Raw genomic sequence first — 21452 nt, 5'->3', positions numbered from 1 at the left:
CTGTATTGAACAGGGAGTTGGACTCGATGGCCTTATAGGCCCTTTCCAACTCCATGATTCTATGCACCTTATTGATGTGGAATGTTTTGTACCACAAAATTGAAAGTTTGTTTCAGGTAGAAAAAAGTGTAGGTGGGACACAAATCAAGTGTCATTGGTAAGTAATGGCTACTTAGATTATCATTTCAGCTTCTTGTGCAGGCACAGTTAGGAACAGCTTTTCTAAATACTCTTTCATGTTAATCCATTTGGCTGTTGTACAGATAGACATGTCAGTACCACAACATATTTCAAGCCCTGAGTGATGTTGTGTTTGTTTGCATTGTTTAATTAAAACAGGATGAATTCACAAATGGAAATTTGGCCAAAACACACACACACACCCTGTGCTTGATATGGACAAATTGCTTTAAGATATGTTGGACATCTCCATAAAAGGACGAGCAGGGATAGCTCATCCAATAGATACATGAAATGTTTGTTCTCATTGCCAGACCTGGATGGGACACTGATCAGCCAGTTGCTAAGAAACAGGGAGGGGAGGCAGCAAGGGGATCAAAGCAGGGAGAAGGAAATAGGAGAAAGTGGTATGAAACCTGGTGTAGGACAGAAAAAGGGCAGCGTCAGAGATCAGAAAGGGAATGCAGACCTGTCCACATTCTGATCTCTGTCTGAACAATGGAAACAAGTTGCTTTGGAACATCTAGTTCTTCCCCCACCCTCTCACCCCTAGAAACAGGGAAAGAGAAGCTAAATGTTATAGCAAATGAAGGAATAGCTTGAGGAGAAGCAATAATCATAACCATCAAATATGTCTTCTATATGGTGGTTCCCAATCCTCTTGGAATGGCGAGCCACAAGTCCAGATTTACTTGGCATGGTACCCATCGATTTTTTGTTACGTGGAGTTTGGACCTTAGGTCTTTGGCAGACGTCCGTTTCATGCATTTTAACTGCAAGTTTGCCTGTTTTATAACCTTTACTTGAGACATCCAAGCAAAAATGTACTTAAAGCCCCTATGTGGAATTTGCTGAAATATTCATAGTACTTACTAAGTTATTCACTATATGAGAATGTAAGAACACCAATAATCTGATTACAGGATATTGCTTCATAAGCTTTAAAAATTATTCTAAAAACATACAGTTCCAAAGCATTAGATCGATGAAATATGAGCATTTTTAATAGTTTTATTCCCAATAAGTCCATGTTGGCAAGTATCAGTGGGATGGCTGAGCTTGCACTGTCAGCATTTGAATCTGAACCATTGCTGACAGAGGCTGAGCAAGCCAGTGTTCAGGAAGAGTTTTGCGTTTAAAATATTTATCCATTATCAGCAGCCTGTAAGGGTAAATACATTATTTCTTATTTCAACTAAGCAAACTTCAAATCACCCTTGGCTTAACTATTAAATAACACTGGTAGCAGATCTGGTGATAGTTTTCCTGTGCATCAGAGGTGAGCTCAAATAGTCACTCAAAACAAGCCTTTTAAGTTGTGACCTTGTCCCAGTCTTCTTCTGTGTTGGAATTGCTTTTTAATATGTTTTTAACCTTTTTTTAAAAAAAGTTGTTTTGAAAGCTTTTAAAAAATGTTTTTCAAGATGTTTTGTTTTAATGTATTTTAAAATCTGTTTTTATGATGTTTTAAAGTGTTTTTAGTGCTTTTGTTTGCCTGACTATGGATAGTGAGCATCTTACTCCAACAAAGGTTGAGAGCAGACGGAAGTCTTTTAAGCCTCTGTCTCCAGACTACCTCCTCCAGGTTCGCCTCCCTTGTAGAGAACCTTAAGAACATAAGAACATAAGATCATAAGAAGAGCCTGCTGGATCAGGCCAGTGGCCCATCTAGTCCAGCATCCTGTTCTCACAGTGGCCAACCAGATGCCTGGGGGAAGCCTGCAAGCAGGACCCGAGTGCAAGAACACTCTCCCCTCCTGAGGCTTCCGGCAACTGGTTTTCAGAAGCATGCTGCCTCTGACTAGGGTGGCAGAGCACAGCCATCACAGCTAGTAGCCATTGATAGCCCTGTCCTTCATGAATTGGTCTAATCTTCTTTTAAAGCCATCCAAGCTGGTGGCCATTACTGTATCTTGTGGGAGCAAATTCCATAGTTCAACTATGCGCTGAGTAAAGAAGTACTTCCTTTTGTCTGTCCTGAATCTTCCAACATTCAGCTTCTTTGAATGTCCACGAGTTCTAGTATTATGAGAGAGGGAGAAGAACTTTTCTCTATCCACTTTCTCAATGCCATGCATAATTTTATACACTTCTATCATGTCTCCTCTGACCCGTCTTTTCTCTAAACTAAAAAGCCCCAAATGCTGCAACCTTTCCTCATAAGGGAGTCGCTCCATCCCCTTGATCATTCTGGTTGCCCTCTTCTGAACCTTTTCCAACTCTATAATATCCTTTTTGAGATGAGGCGACCAGAACTGTACACAGTATTCCAAATGTGGCCACACCATAGATTTATACAACAGCATTATGATATCGGCTGTTTTATTTTCAATACCTTTCCTAATTATCGCTAGCATGGAATTTGCCTTTTTCACAGCTGCTGCACACTGGGTCGACATTTTCATCGTGCTGTCCACTACAACCCCGAGGTCTCTCTCCTGGTCGGTCACTGCCAGTTCAGACCGCATGAGCATATATGTGAAATTCAGATTTTTTGCTCCAATATGCATAATTTTACACTTGTTTATATTGAATTGCATTTGCCATTTTTCCACCCATTCACTCAGTTTGGAGAGGTCTTTTTGGAGCTCTTCGCAATCCCTTTTTGTTTTAACAACCCTGAACAATTTAGTGTCGTCAGCAAACTTGGCCACTTCACTGCTCACTCCTAATTCTAGGTCATTAATGAACAAGTTGAAAAGTACAGGTCCCAATACCGATCCTTGAGGGACTCCACTTTCTACAGCCCTCCATTGGGAGAACTGTCCATTTATTCCTACTCTCTGCTTTCTGCTTCTTAACCAATTCCTTATCCACAAGAGGACCTCTCCTCTTATTCCATGACTGCTAAGCTTCCTCAGAAGTCTTTGGTGAGGTACCTTGTCAAACGCTTTTTGAAAGTCTAAGTACACTATGTCCACTGGATCACCTCTATCTATATGCTTGTTGACACTCTCAAAGAATTCTAATAGGTTACTGAGACAGGACTTTCCCTTGCAGAAGCCATGCTGGCTCTGCTTCAGCAAGGCTTGTTGTTCTATGTGCTTAGTTAATCTAGCTTTAATCATACTTTCTACCAGTTTTCCAGGGACAGAAGTTAAGCTAACTGGCCTGTAATTTCCAGGATCCCCTCTGGATCCCATTTTGAAGATTGGCGTTACATTTGCCACTTTCCAGTCCTCAGGCACGGAGGAGGACCCGAGGGACAAGTTACATATTTTAGTTAGCAGATCAGCAATTTCACATTTGAGTTCTTTGAGAACTCTCGGGTGGATGCCATCCGGGCCTGGTGATTTGTCAGTTTTTATATTGTCCATTAAGCCTAGAACTTCCTCTCTCGTTTGAAAGTCTCAGTTCCTCAGAATCCCTTCCTGCAAATGTTAGTTCAGGTTCAGGGATCTGCCCTATATCTTCCACTGTGAAGACAGATGCAAAGAATTCATTTAGCTTCTCTGCAATCTCCTTATCGTTCTTTAGTACACCTTTGACTCCCTTATCATCCAAGGGTTCAATCGCCTCCCTAGATGGTCTCCTGCTTTGAATGTATTTATAGAATTTTTTGTTGTTGGTTTTTACGTTCTTAGCAATGTGCTCCTCAAATTCTTTTTTAGCATCCCTTATTGTCTTCTTGCATTTCTTTTGCCAGAGTTTGTGTTCTTTTTTATTTTCTTCATTCGGACAAGACTTCCATTTTCTGAAGGAAGACTTTTTGCCTCTAAGAGCTTCCTTGACTTTGCTCGCTAACCATGCTGGCATCTTCTTGGCCCTGGCTGTACTTTTTCTGATCTGCGGTATACACTCCAGTTGAGCTTCTAATATAGTGTTTTTAAACAACTTCCAAGCATTTTCGAGTGATGTGACCCTCTGGACTTTGTTTTTCAGCTTTCTTTTTACCAATCCCCTCAGTTTTGTGAAGTTTCCTCTTTTGAAGTCAAATGTGACCGTGTTGGCTTTTCTTGGCAATTGGCCATTTACATGTATGTTTAATTTAATAGCACTATGGTCACTGCTCCCTTAAAAGGCCAACCTCTGGCCTGAATAAGGTCACTCCATTCCATAGCCTCCCTCCTGGTTAGGGTTGCCCAGCAGCATCACTAGCGGGAGTGCGGGGTGTGTGTGAACCTCCGGTGCTCGTCCTCCCAGGGGCATGGACGAGGTGGCTTGGCTTGTGTGCGCACGCGCATGCGTGTAAACTCGAGGCCAGCCACCCCGTCCATGCCCCTGGGAGGGTGTGCGCTGGAGGGGCACCTAGCTGGAGAAGGCCTGGGAATGCCGGCGCCCCTACCTCGCCCCGCCGACACTGCTCCCGGTCTCGCCCGCCCGCTTCCGAGGAGGAGTTGGAGCAGCCTTGCCAGGCAACGGCATGGGGTGGGGCGGCTCTGGGTGTCACCCCCCTCATGGTGACACCCGGGTGCGGGCCGCACCCTCTGCACCCCGGTAGTGACGCCCCTGGGGTTGCCAGGTTCAAGGCCTGAGACTGATCCTGATCTTTAGGAGAAGAGAAAGTCAGCCAAGTTGCAACATTGTAATGGGAAAAGCCACAAGGTAGAATTCTCCCTTCCCCCTGCACAGCTTTTAAAGATACAGAAGACCTCTTGGAGACTGGGCCTGGGTATCTTTAAAAGTTGTGCAGGGAGAAGGGAGAATTCCACCTTGTGGTTTTTCCCATTACAATCACTTGGCTGACTTTCTCTTCTCCTAAAGATCTCCTAAGATCCTCCGTGGTGCAGTGTGGTAAGCGGCAGTAACGCAACCAAAGCTCTACTCACGGCCGGAGTTCGATTTCAACAGAAGGAGGAAGTCGAATCTCCGGTAAAAGGGGTCGAGGTCCACTCTGCCTTCCATCCATCCGTCGTCGGTAAAATGAGTACCTGGCATATGCTGGGGGGTAAAGAACGGGGAAGGAACTGGCAATCCCACCCCATATATATGGTCTGCCTAGTAAACGTCGCAAGACGTCACCCTAAGAGTCGGAAACGACTTGCACTATAAGTGGGGGGACACCTTTACCTTTTAAAGATACAGGATCAGTCTCAGGCTTTGAACCTGTCAACCCTACTCCTGGTGAGCTCCTTGCAATATGGGCTGGCCTTGTGAGTGGCATCTGGTTCCTCGGGTGAAGGTTCAGTGAGGGTCTGAGCTCTAGCCCTACTGGCCCTGCAGGCATGGGAAGTTCTTCTGGGGGCTCCTGTACCACAGCCTCGGGTACAATGGTCTCCCTATCTTCAGCAGTCAGCTCTGAGCCCTGAACCTAACCTGGCTCACCATCTGGTGCCCCTGCAGTTTTCAACTCCATGTCTGGATCACTGCTAGATTTAAGCAGTGACCTGGACTTCTTGCCTGTCCATGTTTATGTCTGGTTGGGCTGAAAGTGGGACTATGGATGGAGTGGCTATGGAGGCCAATGGCAGCAATGCAACCTCTTCCTCATAGTCAGTTTGCTTAAAAATTCAGACCAAACAAAATTGTCTTCCATTCCATTCCATTCTGAAATAAGACTACTCTACTTTATAAGCCTGCAAGCAACATTGTACCTTCCACAGTGCAGTAAGTGATACAATGCAAATAATTTGCATGAGATATAACTCTTCTGACAATTTGATTAAGAAAAAGCTGGCACAATATTTTATAAGCTTGTTGAATAATTATGAAAATTGTTTGAGCTAGAACGGGTTATTGCTGTTACATAATTATTTTCAAGAAACTTGATTTGCAAGGGCTTTGAGATTAGGCTATCTACTTTAAGTGAGAAGACAAAGAACCTTGGCAACAAGTAGCTGCTGGAAACAGTTTCTGTGTAGTTGAGGTCCATGTTGCATTAGTAACATATTCAAGTGCCAGTTATATGATTTAGTTGGATTACAGAATTATTTTCCATACTAATGGGAAATAACTCCACTCGGCAATTGACACTAGCCAAATTACATATTACAATAGGCATGCTTAAAAAATCACACACACACACACTGTTAAGGCATCAACACCTTCAGTGTGGAGCCTGACTTGGACAGCAATACCAACTAATTTCCTTTGATATTTTTATATTTATTCAAACCATTATATGTAAATTACAACTGCCAACCCATCCTGGAAAGTGAAAAAAGTAGCATTTTTCTAGAGAACATAAAGCTGCTCGACTATTTCATATGGAAGGATAGTTGCTAGCGAATTATGGATTGTATTGGTGGTATATCTGAAGTTGCCCCATTAGTGCAAGGACTTCTGCCTGAACAACAGAATGTCTTCCTCTGCTTTCCCTGCATGCCCCTCCAAATCTCTTCCAGAGGGTTGGGGGAGCCCCAAGAATAGATATGGAGAGTGTGTGTGTGTGTGTGTGTGTGTGTGAGAGAGAGAGAGAGAGAGAGAGAGAGAGAGAGGAGAGGAAGTCCCATTGCACCAATGAAGATCTTCATGCTAATGGGTTGACTTAGCATGTATTTATACATAAATATATTTAAGCAAAGGATGGATGACCACTTGCTAGTGTTGCTGTAGTTACATCCTGCATTAAGTTGGACTCAGTGATGTCACATTTCTATACTGGAGACATTTGACATTACTTGACTGTTTAGGCTGGAGTTCAGATAGCAGAGAGGGATTTTCACAGCATTATTACATGGTTAATATTCTGCTGGTACTTTAAAAAAAGGTGTTCTCAGTGAGTGGAACAAATTGCACCAAATGACAGGGGATTTGTATCAAATATCATACTGATAAGCATAATGCAAACAAAAAGAAGATCTGCATGCGGTTAACTAGGATAAGCTCAGAGAATGGGAAAAAAGCAAAAACAAAATGATTCACTAATAGGAAAAAACCTTGCGGTTTAAGAACATACCTATAGCCCACAGATATTTCTATCAAATTTAAAAATCAGGAAAATTGGGCAGCTATAGTGAATGCACCAGGGGAGCAGGAGACCTGACCTCCTCTCTGAGATATTGTACTGCCCTACAAATTGGTAAAAATGCAAACACAATTTGGGTTGGTCTTTCACAGTCCAATCCACTTCCTGTGTAGCTTGGAAGAATTTGGTAACATGTGCCTCTGAGCATATGGTGAGTGGTGGCCACACCTGCAATCAGCCCAAATAACAGAAACAAGACACGTGCTGTGCTGATCTTGTTTAGCAGGGAGGAAGCAACAATATTAAAACAGTTCATATAGTTCAGATAGTCACTTTAAATATGTTTGATTTACTTTGCAATTTTAGTGAAGTTTCCTATAGTAAATCATATTCTTTTGCTTTTGTTTCTGTGAATATGTGAAGTACAGCAACACTTCGCAACACTAAAAAAAGCTCTTAAACTGCAAGGTTTTTTTGCCTATTAGTGAATTTCTCTACTTTTTAATCTGGGAGGTAAGAAATGGGATCGTGTGCAAGTTTGCTGAGAATGGATTGATAATTTGCATGCTTATTGAGTTCAGTGGGATTTACTCCTGTGCAATCATGGCTAGGATAGGTAAAACTGATCATGGGGGAGGGGAGGAGGGGAGAGTAGAGGAAGGAGGAAGGGGGGAGAGGGGAGCAGAAGGAGGAAGTGGGGGAAGGAGGGGGTTAGAAGGGGAGCAGGATTGGAGGGGAGATGTGATAGAAGGGGAAGGGAAGGGACAAAAGGGAGGTGATGGGAGGCAGGAAGAGGGGAGGGCAGACTTGATCATTTGCATGCTTGTAGAGTTCAATAGGATTTACTCTCGTGGAATCATGCTTAGGATAGATAAAACTGACCATGGGGGAGGAGGAGGAGGAGGTGGAAGAAGGGGATTGGAGGGGGATGGGAAGGGAGGCACATATAGCCTCCCACCCAAATTTAAATCAAATCTGTTCCTGGCTACATCCACACCAGACCTTTTTTCCACTTTAGACAGTTATGGCTTTTCCTAAAGAATCCTGGGAAGTGTAGTTAGTGAAGGGTGCTAAGAGTTGCTAGGAGACACCGTGTTACCTCACAGAGCTTCAATCAGAGTGGCTGACTGTTAACTATCTGGCCACTGGAGCTCTGTCAGGGGAATAGGAGTCTCCTCTCAGCACCCTTCATAAACTACACTTCCTAGGATTCTTTGGGGGAAGACATGACTGTGTCAAGTGAAATCAAAGTCTAGTGTGGGTGTGGCCCCCTGATTAATCAAGTCCAGCAGCTGTGAGTCTGGCTTTTAGAACACTGACAGTTGGTTCTTACTGCGCATGCCCAAAGTTATCATTGAGTTCAATGGAAATTTAATTAAATTAATTAAAAATCAGCCAGGCATTTTTTAAACTTTTAAACTGCAGAAGATGAAGGTCAGAGTATGGGGCAAGATTAGTAACAGGATTACAGGTACTCTGTGAACATATCTGGTTGTTAATTAATTTCAACAAATTATGAGAACTCTGACAGAAAAAAGTCCAAAAGGGGGCTGTTTTTTCCTCTTTCTTTTTACACTTTGAACTCTTGATTCTCTCTGACTTTTTTTTTGTGTTGCCATGAGAATTTAGAGGGTTGTTAAGCAAGCCTTTTTAAGTTCAGGACTATACGTTTTGTAAGGTTTTGTTTTGAAATGAGCTTATGGGAAGCATCAGATCGGCATGGCGGGGCATTTTCAATTTAAAATTGAGAAATGTGAAAATTAACATGAGACAGGCATTGATGCAAATGGCTTCATGTTTGCCATCAAGGAAGCTCTAGAAAAGACTGGCAACATAGCGAGGAACGAGAGGCACCTACCTATTAAGTTGAAGCAACAGTGATCTTACTGTTGTCACATATTAATTTAAGAACATTTAACAGCTCCATCCTATGCATACTTACTCAGAAATAACTCTTGTTCAATGGGGCTTACTACTCCTAGGTACATCTGAATAGATTTGCAACCATTAAGGATTTTCTACCAAGAAAAAAATGCACAAGAACTTGAACACAGTTTGAGAATCTTGTAACTGAGCTGAATAACACAGAGCTATGCGAATGGTTATGTGAACAAAAAGGCTCATAACAGTTTCGACATGGCTACATATTTGCTGTAGTCATTTTTGGTGACATTTCATTTCATTTTTAATCTGTATACCACTTTTCTACATCACTGCACTCAAGGTAGTTTACAACCATAGAAATGACAAAAATATACAGACATCATACTATCATCCTATAATACAAAATATAAAGTAATACAAAAGAAGCTTAAACAAGAAATGTTACAAAAATACTCAATATTACATATACAAGTGTTGCACCAAAACAGATTACTATTAAATAAACTCCATATCAGTCCCTTCTGCTTCTAACATACACACCCTCTTGTGCTCCTGGCTCTCACCCAGGACTCCATATATCCATCCTGGCTCTCACTCAGGACCCAAACACAGCTCACCCCCAGAATCTTGCAACAAAGAAGGGACCTGGGAACTGCTTATATCATTATAAAAAACAAAACAACAATAACAAACTGCTTATATCATCATAAAAACAACTTAAAGCTTGTTTTTATGAATAAACACTAAGGTAGATGGCAATTCATATAAAATATCAGTAATGTACAAAATATACAATAAAATATACAATAAAACATAAAATACCATACAAACAATACAAATTCCAGAGCCTTCTTGCTCTTGCCCAACAACGGCGCAGCCCTGGTGTGGAGCTGGTGGTGGTGCTGCTGGTGGAGGTGGTGATGGGCAACGACGGCATGCGGGCTGGGGCCGGTGTGGGTGGCAGCATGGGCCGCCCACTGGGCTGCAGGTGCACCGTCATCTGGGCACAGTGTACCACCTGGTACTGGAGGTGGCTGCAGTTGGGGCCCCCCAGGGGCAGTGGGTAGAGGGCGGCCAATGCTGCCACCTCATCATCCTCATGGGGTTCCTGCTTGATGAGCAATGGGCGCAGGCCGGGCAGGAAGGAGGCCCCCAGCTTAGGTGCTCGTGGGCCGCGGTGGAGTCCAGCTTATCCGCGTAGCCATACAGCATAGCCGTAGAGCAATCCGTCGCCCTGCGGAAACCTGCCACCTGGCATCCCCGCCTCGACACTGCCGCTGGCCTTGGCTGCACACTCCTGCTGCTTGCTGTGCTGGAAGAGGTCGGCCAGGAACTTGTCATTGAAGGCGTCTGGTTGATGTAGGCACTCAGGTAGATGGAGTTCTTGTGCTTGCAGATGTCTGGAAGGTCCAACACCAAGGCCAGGTAGCTGTAGGCGCCGCTGCTGGGCGTGCGAGCAGGTGCGGACATGCCATTGGTGTATGAGCAATGTACCTGTATGTGAGGGTAGGAAGTTTTTGCCTTGTGATATCAATTCCTCTCCCCCCCACACACACACTATTTCTAAGAATGGCATCTTAAATGTGGAACCGGTATATCTATATAATCCATAAACAGATCTTCAAAAGGACACATTGGCCCAATTCAGACAATCAATTCCTGGCTTGCTGAACTATAGATTAGCAACTAAAACAGAGAGACCAAAGCATGCATTTCATCTTCTTCTACCCCTTCACCTCTTTCCTTCCTTGGGACTTGCATCCTGGTTAAACCAATTGGGGAAGTACAGTTTAATATCAGTTTTCTGTCCATAGCGTGGAGGACAGAATGAATTCCACACAAATATGGAATTGATCAGTAATCCTCTAGTAGCACCTTCTGTAACCAGTCTCTCAGATAGGAATGTATCTATTGCCCATGTCTGAGGGAGTATGTCCAGTTGCTGAGAATTGTAGGTGGAGAGAATGTTGTTGCACTTAGATTCTACTTGCAGGCTTCCTATGGGCATCTGGTTGGCCACTGAAAACACGATGCTCAACCAGATGGGCTCTCGGTCTGATCCAGCAGGGCACTTCTTAAATTAGCCACCAGAATATGGTGCCTCCAGTTCTCATCCATGACAACTGGTTCAGAAGAATAGGTCAATAGTTTTGAAAGTAGCAGAAAGGTCCAGGGAGCGCTGTACTTCCCCCGTCCCTTTCCCAATGAAAGCCTCCATCAAGGTGACCAAGGTAGTTTCAGCCCCAAAACTGGTTTGTAAACCAGACTGAAATCATTCTAGATAATCCATTTAATCCAGGAATGTCTGTATTTGAGCAGCTGATGTGACTAATAAAAGAGAGTGCATTCTGGATTATTCATCACTGGATGAAGAATTAACTAATTAATCATGGTGCCATGTTCTGTCTTCAGTTAAAAATTGGACTGCTCACAAACGTAGTGGATTTGATCTGAAGAATGTTTATTACTCATACTTGAACAGGAAAGAATTCAGAAAGTCCTTTTGATTCCAAAAAATACAAAATGTATAAAAATCAAGGTTCTTCTTAGACACAGAATTATAGTAAATATAACATGAGGGTTGTCTTTTGGTGAATAAATAGTACTTGACAAAGACAGCGTGTCAACTGGCATCCATCTGTTGATTTCAATGGCATTGTCAATCAGTTTTGTTCAAAGAGTGAGTGACATGCTGAGAGCATACAGTGATCAAACTGAAGTCTTAGGCATGATGTCATAGCTCCATTTCTACAGTTGCAGCATAACGGGTTTATAATCTGCCTCTAGTGAAAGATTAAGATATCGTCTGTTACCTCTTCCAGCACAGCTTACAACTTTATTTCCGCCCTTTGGGCTCTAGTGTTCATAAAGTCAGCACTTCAGACTTCCATCCAGTGGTTCCAGCCAAGCATCTATTGCTGAAAGCACTCATGAGTGAGAAGAGGCAAAAGATCAAGGACTGCTGCCAAAGGAATAATAAAGTAAGATAACATCCACACATATTATGACTTCAAAGCCAAACAAAAGAAAATATCCTGCATTAATAGCAGGGTAAGGTAGAATGATGAAGCACTCAGATGTCAGGAAATGCCAAGACAGGATGGGCAACTTGGGTCCAATAATATGTACATTAGGATATCATAACATTACCTGGGATCATGAGTTTTTTGGGTTTTTTGTGGGGGGATGCGGGGACAGTTTTATCCTACAATATAAAGCATACTTGCTAGATTGCTTGCACTAAATTCAGGGGGACTTACTGTTGAGTAAAGGTGTTTATTATATTTGTACAGATGTATATATCACTTAATTATAAGGAGAAAAAACCAAAGAATCTTCATGAATTGGTGTAAACCAGGGGTTGTATCTGAGTAAGTTACACTTAGATTAGATTCATCCATAATAGATTTGCAAGGTCCACACTTCATGCTCAGGTAGCTTCAAATCCATTGTTTTCCATTCACACAAGTAGGCGTTCCTCTGGGAAAGATTAGTGTTGCTGTTTCCTCATGGCCCCGCCCTCTAATTTTACATTTTTATTCCCTCTGGTTGCTCAGTTACTGGGCATGTGCAAATATTTTTGACCTGCGTAGTATTTGCACTCCTTCTTGCTCCCACCGCTTCCTGAAGTTTGGCGGTTGAAAAGAAGTGGTGTCATCTGCCCCCCTTTCTCTGCTGCCTCTTGCTTTTTCTGAGTTAATTTTTCCCCACTGGAAAAACAAATATATTGATATTTAAAAGAAAATATCAATATTTTGAGAAAATAGCAATATCAACATTTTCCTCAAAATATCAATACAGTAGGGCCCCGCTTCCCGGTGCTTCGCTTCCCGGCATTCCGCTAATGAGGCGGCTTTCATTCCCCATTTTAAAGCCGATTTTGCCAATTTTGCGGCATTTTCACACGACGTGCCCCATTATACTCAATGGGGTTCCACTTTACGGCGATTTCTGCTTTATGGCGGGGGTCCGGAACGGAACCTGCCATATAAGCGGGGCCCGCCTGTACCAATATTGATATTTTCTTTAAAATATTCATATTAATACTGATATTTTTGAGGCAACTTTTAAAAAATCCACTTAGGAAACCAGGCACGGAGAGGTTACTTTAAAATTCTCTCTGCAAAGATAGAGAATGTGAGAAAGAATGATAAAATCCAATGGGAATTCCCATCGCTTGTTACAAGGAGTGAAGGAAGTTTACTTGGGGAGAAAGGGAGTAAAGAAGGGAGGCCTGTGCCAAACTGTGAAGGAGGGGAGGACAGAGCAGTTGGAAGTTGCTAGATAAACCACCCGAAACAAAATGGAATTCATGGGAGAGTTATTGGGCAGAGAAAGGGGAACAGCTAAAAGTGATGATTCACTTGCCCACTAAAAACCATCTTAGCAAACCGTTTTCAAAGATGTGTGGAGCAGAGTGGAGCTGTATTGTTCTAAACTTTTCATATTATCAGCGGATTGGGTTAGTACAGATTTACAGGGGGAAACTTCTGTTTGCCAGTAACGTCATATGAGCCATGCAAATTAAAGAGATGTGAATAGCACCAAACTCACAGTAAGTCACTGTGTAGATGAGCCCCTAGTTGCACAAATGTGGTCTAATCCATAGTTGGCTATCTCAGGAGATGATCCATTTCCGAAGACATGGAATCTCATGTGGTACTCAATCACTTTTTTTTCTGTGATGCTCATCACTGTCCCACAGAAACCACAAGTAGTTGCAGTGATCCTCTCTGATGATGGAGTAGAACATCTGTTGGACACCTGCGGTGATTGCAATGACTTCTTTCCTGAAGCAGATAAGAATGCCGAACAAGCTGTTGGACAGATCCGGTCCAGTGAGGAGGTCTAGCTTCTGTGGGTAGTACACACTGAAGGATGAGAGGTATCAGTACTCTTCACCTTCTCTTAGCAGTGGTGCAAGCTCTGTATGCTTGTTCTTCAATATGTTGTTCATGAAGTCCACAAAGAGGGCTTTCATTTCAGATTTTCTGTCCAGGATATGGCACAATGTAATAAGCCATGAAAGGGACTGCTCATGGTTGTTGGGCAGACAGTGTCTGGGTGTGTGGAATGGGAGTGGTGCAACCCAGCTGTTGAACTCATTCTGAGTGAATTCTTTGTCCATTATTTTCAGGAACTGCTTGTCTTCTATAGACAGGGCAGGCTTGTTGTCATCTTTGATTGTCTGGAACACTGCGGCTCCTAAAGCGATGTCTCTCTTTCTTGGAGATTGGAGAGGCCCTCTCAGGGATATTCCTTCACGGTAAGGTGTTCTGTGCAAGGCTCTAAGAATGAAGGGTGTCCATTCTCTAGAACACTTGTAGTGAATACACTCACGTGGCCTTGCCTGTGAAGATGGTCTTTACAGACATTGCTCAGAATGACCCACCTGAGGTCCAGTATTTGGGCATAGGGGGTGCCATAAGCTCCAGTGAATTGTTCACGGGATAGGTGTACTTCTGAGATGTCTGTCCCCAGCAGGAGCAGAATCTGGGCATCTGGATCTAGAGGTGGGATGTGGCTGGCGATCAGCTTGAGATGTGGCTAGCTGAAGGCAACGTCTGATGTGGGGATTTGCTCATGCCTATTCAGTAGAGTATCACATTCTAGCAGTAGAGGTAAGGAGTGCTGCACCTCACCTTGTATGTGTTCAATCAGAAAGCCAATGGCCCTTCTCCATCATCTGTGTGACACCTGTACACGTCTCCAGGATGTATGGGGTCTCATTCCCATGGAGGTTGAGCAATTCAAAGAATTCAGGTCTTGCCAATGACTGATTGCTCTGATCATCTAACATAACATACATTTACAGCTCTTTCTGGATCCCTCCAGGGAACACTCTGGCTAGGCATATTTTGTGGCAAGACCTTCTTTTGTGCCCTGGACCACACACCTTGTTGTACTGGACTGTGGAGACATCAAGCTCAGTCTTCTTGCTAGTTTCCTCCCTGCCATGATTTGTGACGGGGAACAGATGAGGACTGGATTGCTTTGCTGGAGCCAGGACGCAGTGCAGTAACATGTTTGTCACTGCTGCACTCAGTGCACTTCATGCTGACCTTACAGTCCTTAGCAGAGTGCTCAGTGGAGGTGCAGTGCCTGAAGCAAATCTTGTGGTCCTGCATTCTTCAAGTGGCTTCTCTCTGAAGCCTCAGCGCCTCTTAAGAGGATGGGGCTTCTTGTGTAGTGGCAGACATGGTCCAGGTCTTCCACTTTCTTGGGTGTAGACGTAAGATCTGCAACCTCTGTTTTGAGGACAGTTGCAACTGCTCTAGGTCTGGTGTCATGGATAGATGTCTTTCTGTGACTAGGGTCATTGACACTCAGTATGGAGTGGGCACAGTGGGGTTGTTCATCTGTTTGGCAACTCTTCGGACAAAGTTGACAAGGAAGGAAAAGTAAGGGTAGATGCCTTGGTATCTTTCCCTGTAGTTGGTAAGTGCAGAGTTCCATTTCTCTTGTATTGGGTGCAGCAGCTTCATTATGATGGGCTTTTGGAACAAATAGTGGTCAAGGCATGAGAGTCCTGGGAGATGTGGGTCTGCCTTGGCAACTGCAAGCTCCTCCAGGAGATCCGCTAGGTCCCACAGCCTGAAGTAGTCTTTACTGACTACCTTGGGGAAGCTTTCCAGTTTTGCCATAAGTGCACTTTCAATCTCTGCAGGTGCACCATGGCATGTCTTCAGTCTGCCCCACACCCAGCACAGTGCTTCCTTGGGCTAGTTAATTCGTGCTGCCCGGATACGCCACACTTGGGCTACAGAATCAGGTCCCAGCCAGGCTGTCATGACAGTTCCAGAGGTTGGGTGGTGGTTAGGAAAATGTCTTTCCAGGGCCTGAAGTCTTCTGCTCTGTTGCTAAACTTTGTAAGCCCTTCGGATAACAGGCCCCATCTAGACAGCTGGGCAGCCAAGTTGGTAGTGGTTTTGCGTCAGGCCAAGCCAGGCATGCCCTGGGCTGTCCCATAGCTTCCAATGGCCTTCGTGTGGGCAGTGTAAGTTTCTGGAGGGGTTACCTGTGAATGCATGGAAATTGGGCCTCTCTAGTGGAACAGTCAGCAGATGATCCTCATTGAGGAAAGTCGGATGTCATTTATCTTGAGGCAGCATGGCTGTGAATGGCTCCTGGACTCCAGTTCTCTCTTGCCCAGTGGATTGCTCCCAATGTGTGCCTCTGCTGTACAGGCCCAATAGGAAGCTTATGTGTATTGAGGCTCACACCTTATGGACTCAAACAGTAAAGCTATGTGGTCTTATGTGTATCCTGACAGGTGCTGAGCACTGTCCAGCTCTTCCAGCTCCTCAGGGAGTTAATCTGACTCTTCCCCTTTCGTTGCTGTTTTTAGGGCCTTGGCTCATGTGATGGCCCGGGTGGCTGCTTTTCCTTCTTCAAGCACAGCCAGTTCCATCTTTGCTTTCTCCTGAGCGTCTGCTACACATAGCATGGCCTCTCTCCTGGCAAACTTTGCAAGCTCTTTTGCTGCACTTCACCATCTTTCTCTGCTGTGGCAAGGGTTAGGGCAGTTATGGCCAACTTTCCAGACCTACAGGTAAACTTGGAAGACGCTTCGGAGCTTGATGGTGTGGAAGCCCTTGATGAAGGAAGGACCTTAGGGTTTGGTTCTTTCCAAGGCTCACTCTTTTTGACTGTGTCATCGGATGATGCAGGTGTTGACCTATCTTGCATTTCTGGTTCCCTTGCAGGTAGGATGCGCTGCTCCAGATCCTTCTGGACCTCATCAATTAATTGATGTCACTCTCTGTTTACTTGTTTCTGTTACCTTTTATCACTCAGACAGTTCCGTCTGTCTAGGATGCTGTAGTAGTTTGCCATCAGGCCAAGCCAGGACAGCAATGCTTCACCAGGTCTGTGCTGACTTTCCACATGTCTTCCAGGATAGCAGCTGTTCTGGATACTTCCAGGTCATACCCTACGTTTTCCCAGGTTCTGCTGCACTTCATGGAGAGTTCAGCCTCTTGAGCTTCTAAAGACGCCATCATCTTAGAAGTTAGTTTTACTGTTCTTTTGTTTGATTGGGATATAGTGCTTTCACCTCAGTCCTGACTGTCTTCATTGTAGTTCACTCTGCTGGGAAGTGGCATTGTGGAAACCGCACTTTAAGCAGTCTGCAGAACCTTTCTAAAATGGCTGCAGTTTCTAATATGGGCAGCAGGACTGCAATTATGTGTGGAGTCCAGCAGGTGGCATTGTGGTACTCACTCAGTGTGGGGAAGCAACAGTTCTGGCTCCTTGTAGGCCCATCTGTGTTTCGCATCCAGAGCCTGAGTGTAGAGCTGAGTACAAGGTGGTCTGACGGCTTGCCTTGAGCAGTCAGTCTTTGTGAATAGCTGGTGAGCTACTGCCTTCAGTGTGGCTGGAATACTTGTGTGCTTTGTTCTGTCTCCCGTTTGGCTTGTTCTGAGCCACCTGGAGGGTTGGAGAACTCTGTGTATGAGTTTCCAGGCTGCTTCTGGTGTAATGTACAGCCCAGTGCAGTCTCTTGATTACTAAGAGTGAGCTTCAGCTCCTTTGTGAGACAAGCAGGCTAGAAACTTGCAAAAGAAGTTGAGTGGATTTTTTAGCAGGGGCCTTAAATGCCACTTCTCTTGCTTCCAAGACTTCAGAGGGAGCTATAAAACACTCATTGTTTTTATTGTTTTCAGCCCGTGGTTCTGAAACACGCTTTGTCAGACAATCAACTCAATCTCTTTCTTTAATCAGGAACTATTTTATTAAACCAAATAAACAAATAGTATACAGAAACTCCAAGAAGGATTGCAGTCTCTGGGGATAGTGAACTGAGGATGGTGGTGATGGTGGAGAAATTTGATGGCTTCTGAAACAGAAAGAGAGAGAGAGGTAAAAAAGGAGTGTTGTCTTCTGGAGCTACTAAGCCTGATGCTAGCTTCGTTGATGGATGAAACTGAGGCAGATTTTGGAGGGAAAAACTAACTGCAGGAAACTAGTTAGGACTGACCAATAAAAAGGGGTGATATCACCTGATAGGAAGTTACATTATAGCTAATGGAGCATAGAGCTAGGCCTTCGAGTACCATAATTTTAGCTTAATTATACAGCCATGAGAGTGGCTGTATACTATAGCCAGCGTGGATTTTTCATATTCCGCAATGTTAAATTGAAAATACCCCATGCCATTCTGATGTTTCCCATAAGCTCATTTCAAAACAAAACCTTACAAAACGTATAGTCCTGAACTCAGAAATGTTGATACACAAAATAGTCAGAGAGAATCGAGAGTTCAAAGTCTAAAAAGAGAGAAAAAACCCCAGAGCCCTTTTGGACCTTTTTCTCTGAGTTCTCATAATCTGCTGAAATTCATTAAAAATCAGCCATGTTCAGAGTACCTTTAATCCTGTTACTGACCTTGCCCCATACTCTGACCGTCATCTTCTGCAGTTTAAAAGTTTAAAAATGCCTGCCTGATTTTTAATTAATTTGAGAAATTTTGGCTGGTAACGTGGGGCATGCTCATTAAGAACCAACTGTCAGAGTTCTAAAATCCAGACTCACAGATGCTGGGCTTGCCTAATCAGGGGGCCACACCCACACCAGACTTTGATTTCACTTTAGATAGTCATGGCTTCCCTCAGAATCCTGGAAAGTGTAGTTTGTGAAGGGTACTGGGAGGAGATTCCTGTTCTACTGAGAGAGCTCCAGTGGCCAGACTAGTTTAACAGTCAGCCACTCTGATTGAAGGTCTGTGAGGGGAACAGGGCGTCTCCTAGCAACTCTCAGTACCCTTCACTAACTACACTTCCCAGGATTCTTTGAGAGAAGCCATGACTGTCCAAAGTGAAATAAAGGCCTGGTGTGCATGTGGCCAGGGACAGCTTTGGTTTAAATTGGGTGGGAGGCTACATGTGCCTGCTGTAGAATAAAAAGGTGGGGGAAACACTGAAAAGCAATGATACTGTTCACAATGTTTTCCTTTTGGAAAGGAAAGGGGCTTCCCTTCTGCCCAGTGCCCACCCACCCAATCTCCTCCCCCTCCCCTCCCTGCCCCTCCTCCAGGTCAGTGTTGGACTACGACCTGGGAGACCAGGGTTTGAATCCCCACACAGCCCTGAAGCTCACTGGGTGACCTTGGGCCAGTCACTGCCTCTCAGCCTCAGAGGAAGGCAATGGTAAAACCACATCTGACTACATTTACCATGAAGACTCTATTCATAGGGTCAACATAAGTCGGGATCGACTTGAAGTCAGTCCATTTCCATTTTCAAACATGATGGCACAGAAATAAATCCCATTGAACACGAAAAGTATGCAAATGATCAAACCCACCCTCCCTTCTCCTCCTTCCTATCCCCTCCCTCTTCCCCCTTCCCTCCCCCTTCCTTTGCTGCTCCCTCCCCATCCCCATCCCCTTCCAATACCCTCCTCCCCCTCCCCTTCCTCCTCCCCCTCCCCGTCCTCATCCCCATGGTCAGTTTTACCTATTTTAAGCATGATTGCACAGAGGTAAATACCATTGAACTCTATAAGCATGCAAATGATCCTTTGCCTCCCTCCAATACACTCCTTTCCCTTCCCCCTCCTCTTCCCCCATGGCCAGTTTTTCTTATCCTGATTGCATAGGAGTAAATCCCATTGAACTCAATAAGCATGCAAATGATCAGACCTGCTTTCCCCCCCTTCCCCTCCCCTCTCCCTTCCTCTTCCCCTCTTCCTTCTTCCTCCTTCCCTGCCCACTCCAGCCCTCCCTTCCTCCCCCCTGGTCAGTTTTACCTATCCTAAGCATGATTGCAGGGGAGTAAATCGCACTGAATTCAATCAACATGCAAATGATCAAACCTGTCCTTCTCCTCCCCTCCCCGTCCTGCCTGCTCCCATTCCAGTCCTCCCCTCTGCATTTCCTCCACTCCCTCCTCCTCCTTCTGCCCTCCCCATCCCCTGTGGTCAGTTTCACCTATCCTAAGCATGATTGCAGGGGAGTAAATCCCACTGAACTCAATAAGCATGCAAATGATCAATCCATTCTCAGCAAACTTGGACAGGATCCCTTTTCTTACCTCCCAGATTAAAAAGCAGGGAAATTCAGTAACAGGTAAAAAAACCTTGCGGTTTAGGAATGTACCTGTAGCCCACAGATATTTCTATCAAACTTTAAAAAGCAGGGAAATTGGGCAGCTATAGTGAATACACCAGAGGAGCAGGAGACCTGACCTCCTTTCTGAGATATTGTACTGCCCTACAAATTTGTCAAAATGCAAACACAATTTGGGTTGGTCTTTCACAGTCCAATCCACTTGCTGTGTAGCTTGGAAGAATTTGGTAACATGTGCCTCTGAGCATATGGTGAGTGGTGACAACACCTGCAATCAGCCCAAATAATAGAAAGAAGACGTGCTGTGCTGATCTTGTTTTAGCAGGGAGCAAGCAACATTATTAAGACAGTTGATATAGTTCAGATGATCACTTTAAATATGTCTGATTTACTTTGCAATTTTAATGAAGTTTCCTATAGGAAATCAATTTCTTTTGTTTTTATTTCTGTGAATATGTGAAGTACAGCAACACTTTGCAAAATTTACACTAAAAAAACTCCAAACATAATTGTGGAATAATGGCACTGACTTCTGCAGTATAGTCTCCAGTGGACATTAGGAGTGTCTCAGTTTGTACAAGATAAAACAGTGGGAATTGAAATATGTTCTAGCAAAATTCTAGGTGTGCTCTATGTTTTTAATTGACCATGCCCACCTTGCCTTAAATGAAGTGGTTTAAACATAGCAGGCTGAAAACATGCATCCTCTTTTTTCCAACAGCTAAGAGTCATTGCTGAAGTAGCAACTTATTGTGATCAGTCTGATTTTAGATCAAACTGCAGTTCCAGATTCCACTGTTAATGCACCCAAAATAGAAATAGAACCTCCAATTTGATACACAAAAGGCTGTCTTCACCATCATATCACACTGACCAATAAAAAGGCTTTGAAATTAATAAAAATAAATTTGACACAGATTTCTAGGATGAATAATGAGAGAAATAAAATTTTCTAGTTTAGATTCTTTGTAGAAACATTAGTAACACAGGAAAGAAGCAAAGTAAGAAGAACACCAACAAGCATACAAAAATATAATTCTCTATCTTTGGAGATGGCAGGTGTTGCCACCACTCACCATATGCTCAGAGGCACATGTTACCAAATTCTTCCAAGCTACACAGCAAGTGAAAGACCAACGCAAATTGTATTTGTATTTTGACAAATTTGTAGGGCAGTACAATATCTCAGAGAGGAGGTCAGGTCTCCTGCTCCCCTGGTGCATTCACTATAGTTGTCCAATCTCCCTGCTTTTTAAAGTTTGATAGAAATATCTGTGGGCTATAGGTATGTTCTTAAACAGCAAGGCTTTTGCCTGTTAGTGAATAAACACATTGTTTAACACAACAGAGGGAATCTGCCTCTATACAGGCATACCCCGCTTTAACGTTCGCAATGGGACTGGAGAGTATACTTTAAGTGAAAATCTACTTTAAGTGAAGCAATTGTCTTCACTTGTACTGCACGCAGTCACC

General features: G+C 43.9%; 1 pseudogene; it reads right to left on the bottom strand.

Moving 5' to 3' along the window:
- Window positions 1–1733: 1733 nt before the first annotated feature.
- LOC133363676 (CCAAT/enhancer-binding protein alpha-like) lies at window positions 1734–10381 on the bottom strand (annotated as a pseudogene).
- Between the last annotated feature and the right edge of the window lie 11071 nt (window positions 10382–21452).

Source organism: Rhineura floridana, chromosome 9, assembly GCF_030035675.1.
Source record: "Rhineura floridana isolate rRhiFlo1 chromosome 9, rRhiFlo1.hap2, whole genome shotgun sequence".
NCBI lineage: Eukaryota > Metazoa > Chordata > Lepidosauria > Squamata > Rhineuridae > Rhineura > Rhineura floridana.
The sequence above is the reverse complement of the archived record's forward strand: the minus strand, read 5'-3'. Positions and strand labels throughout refer to the sequence as shown.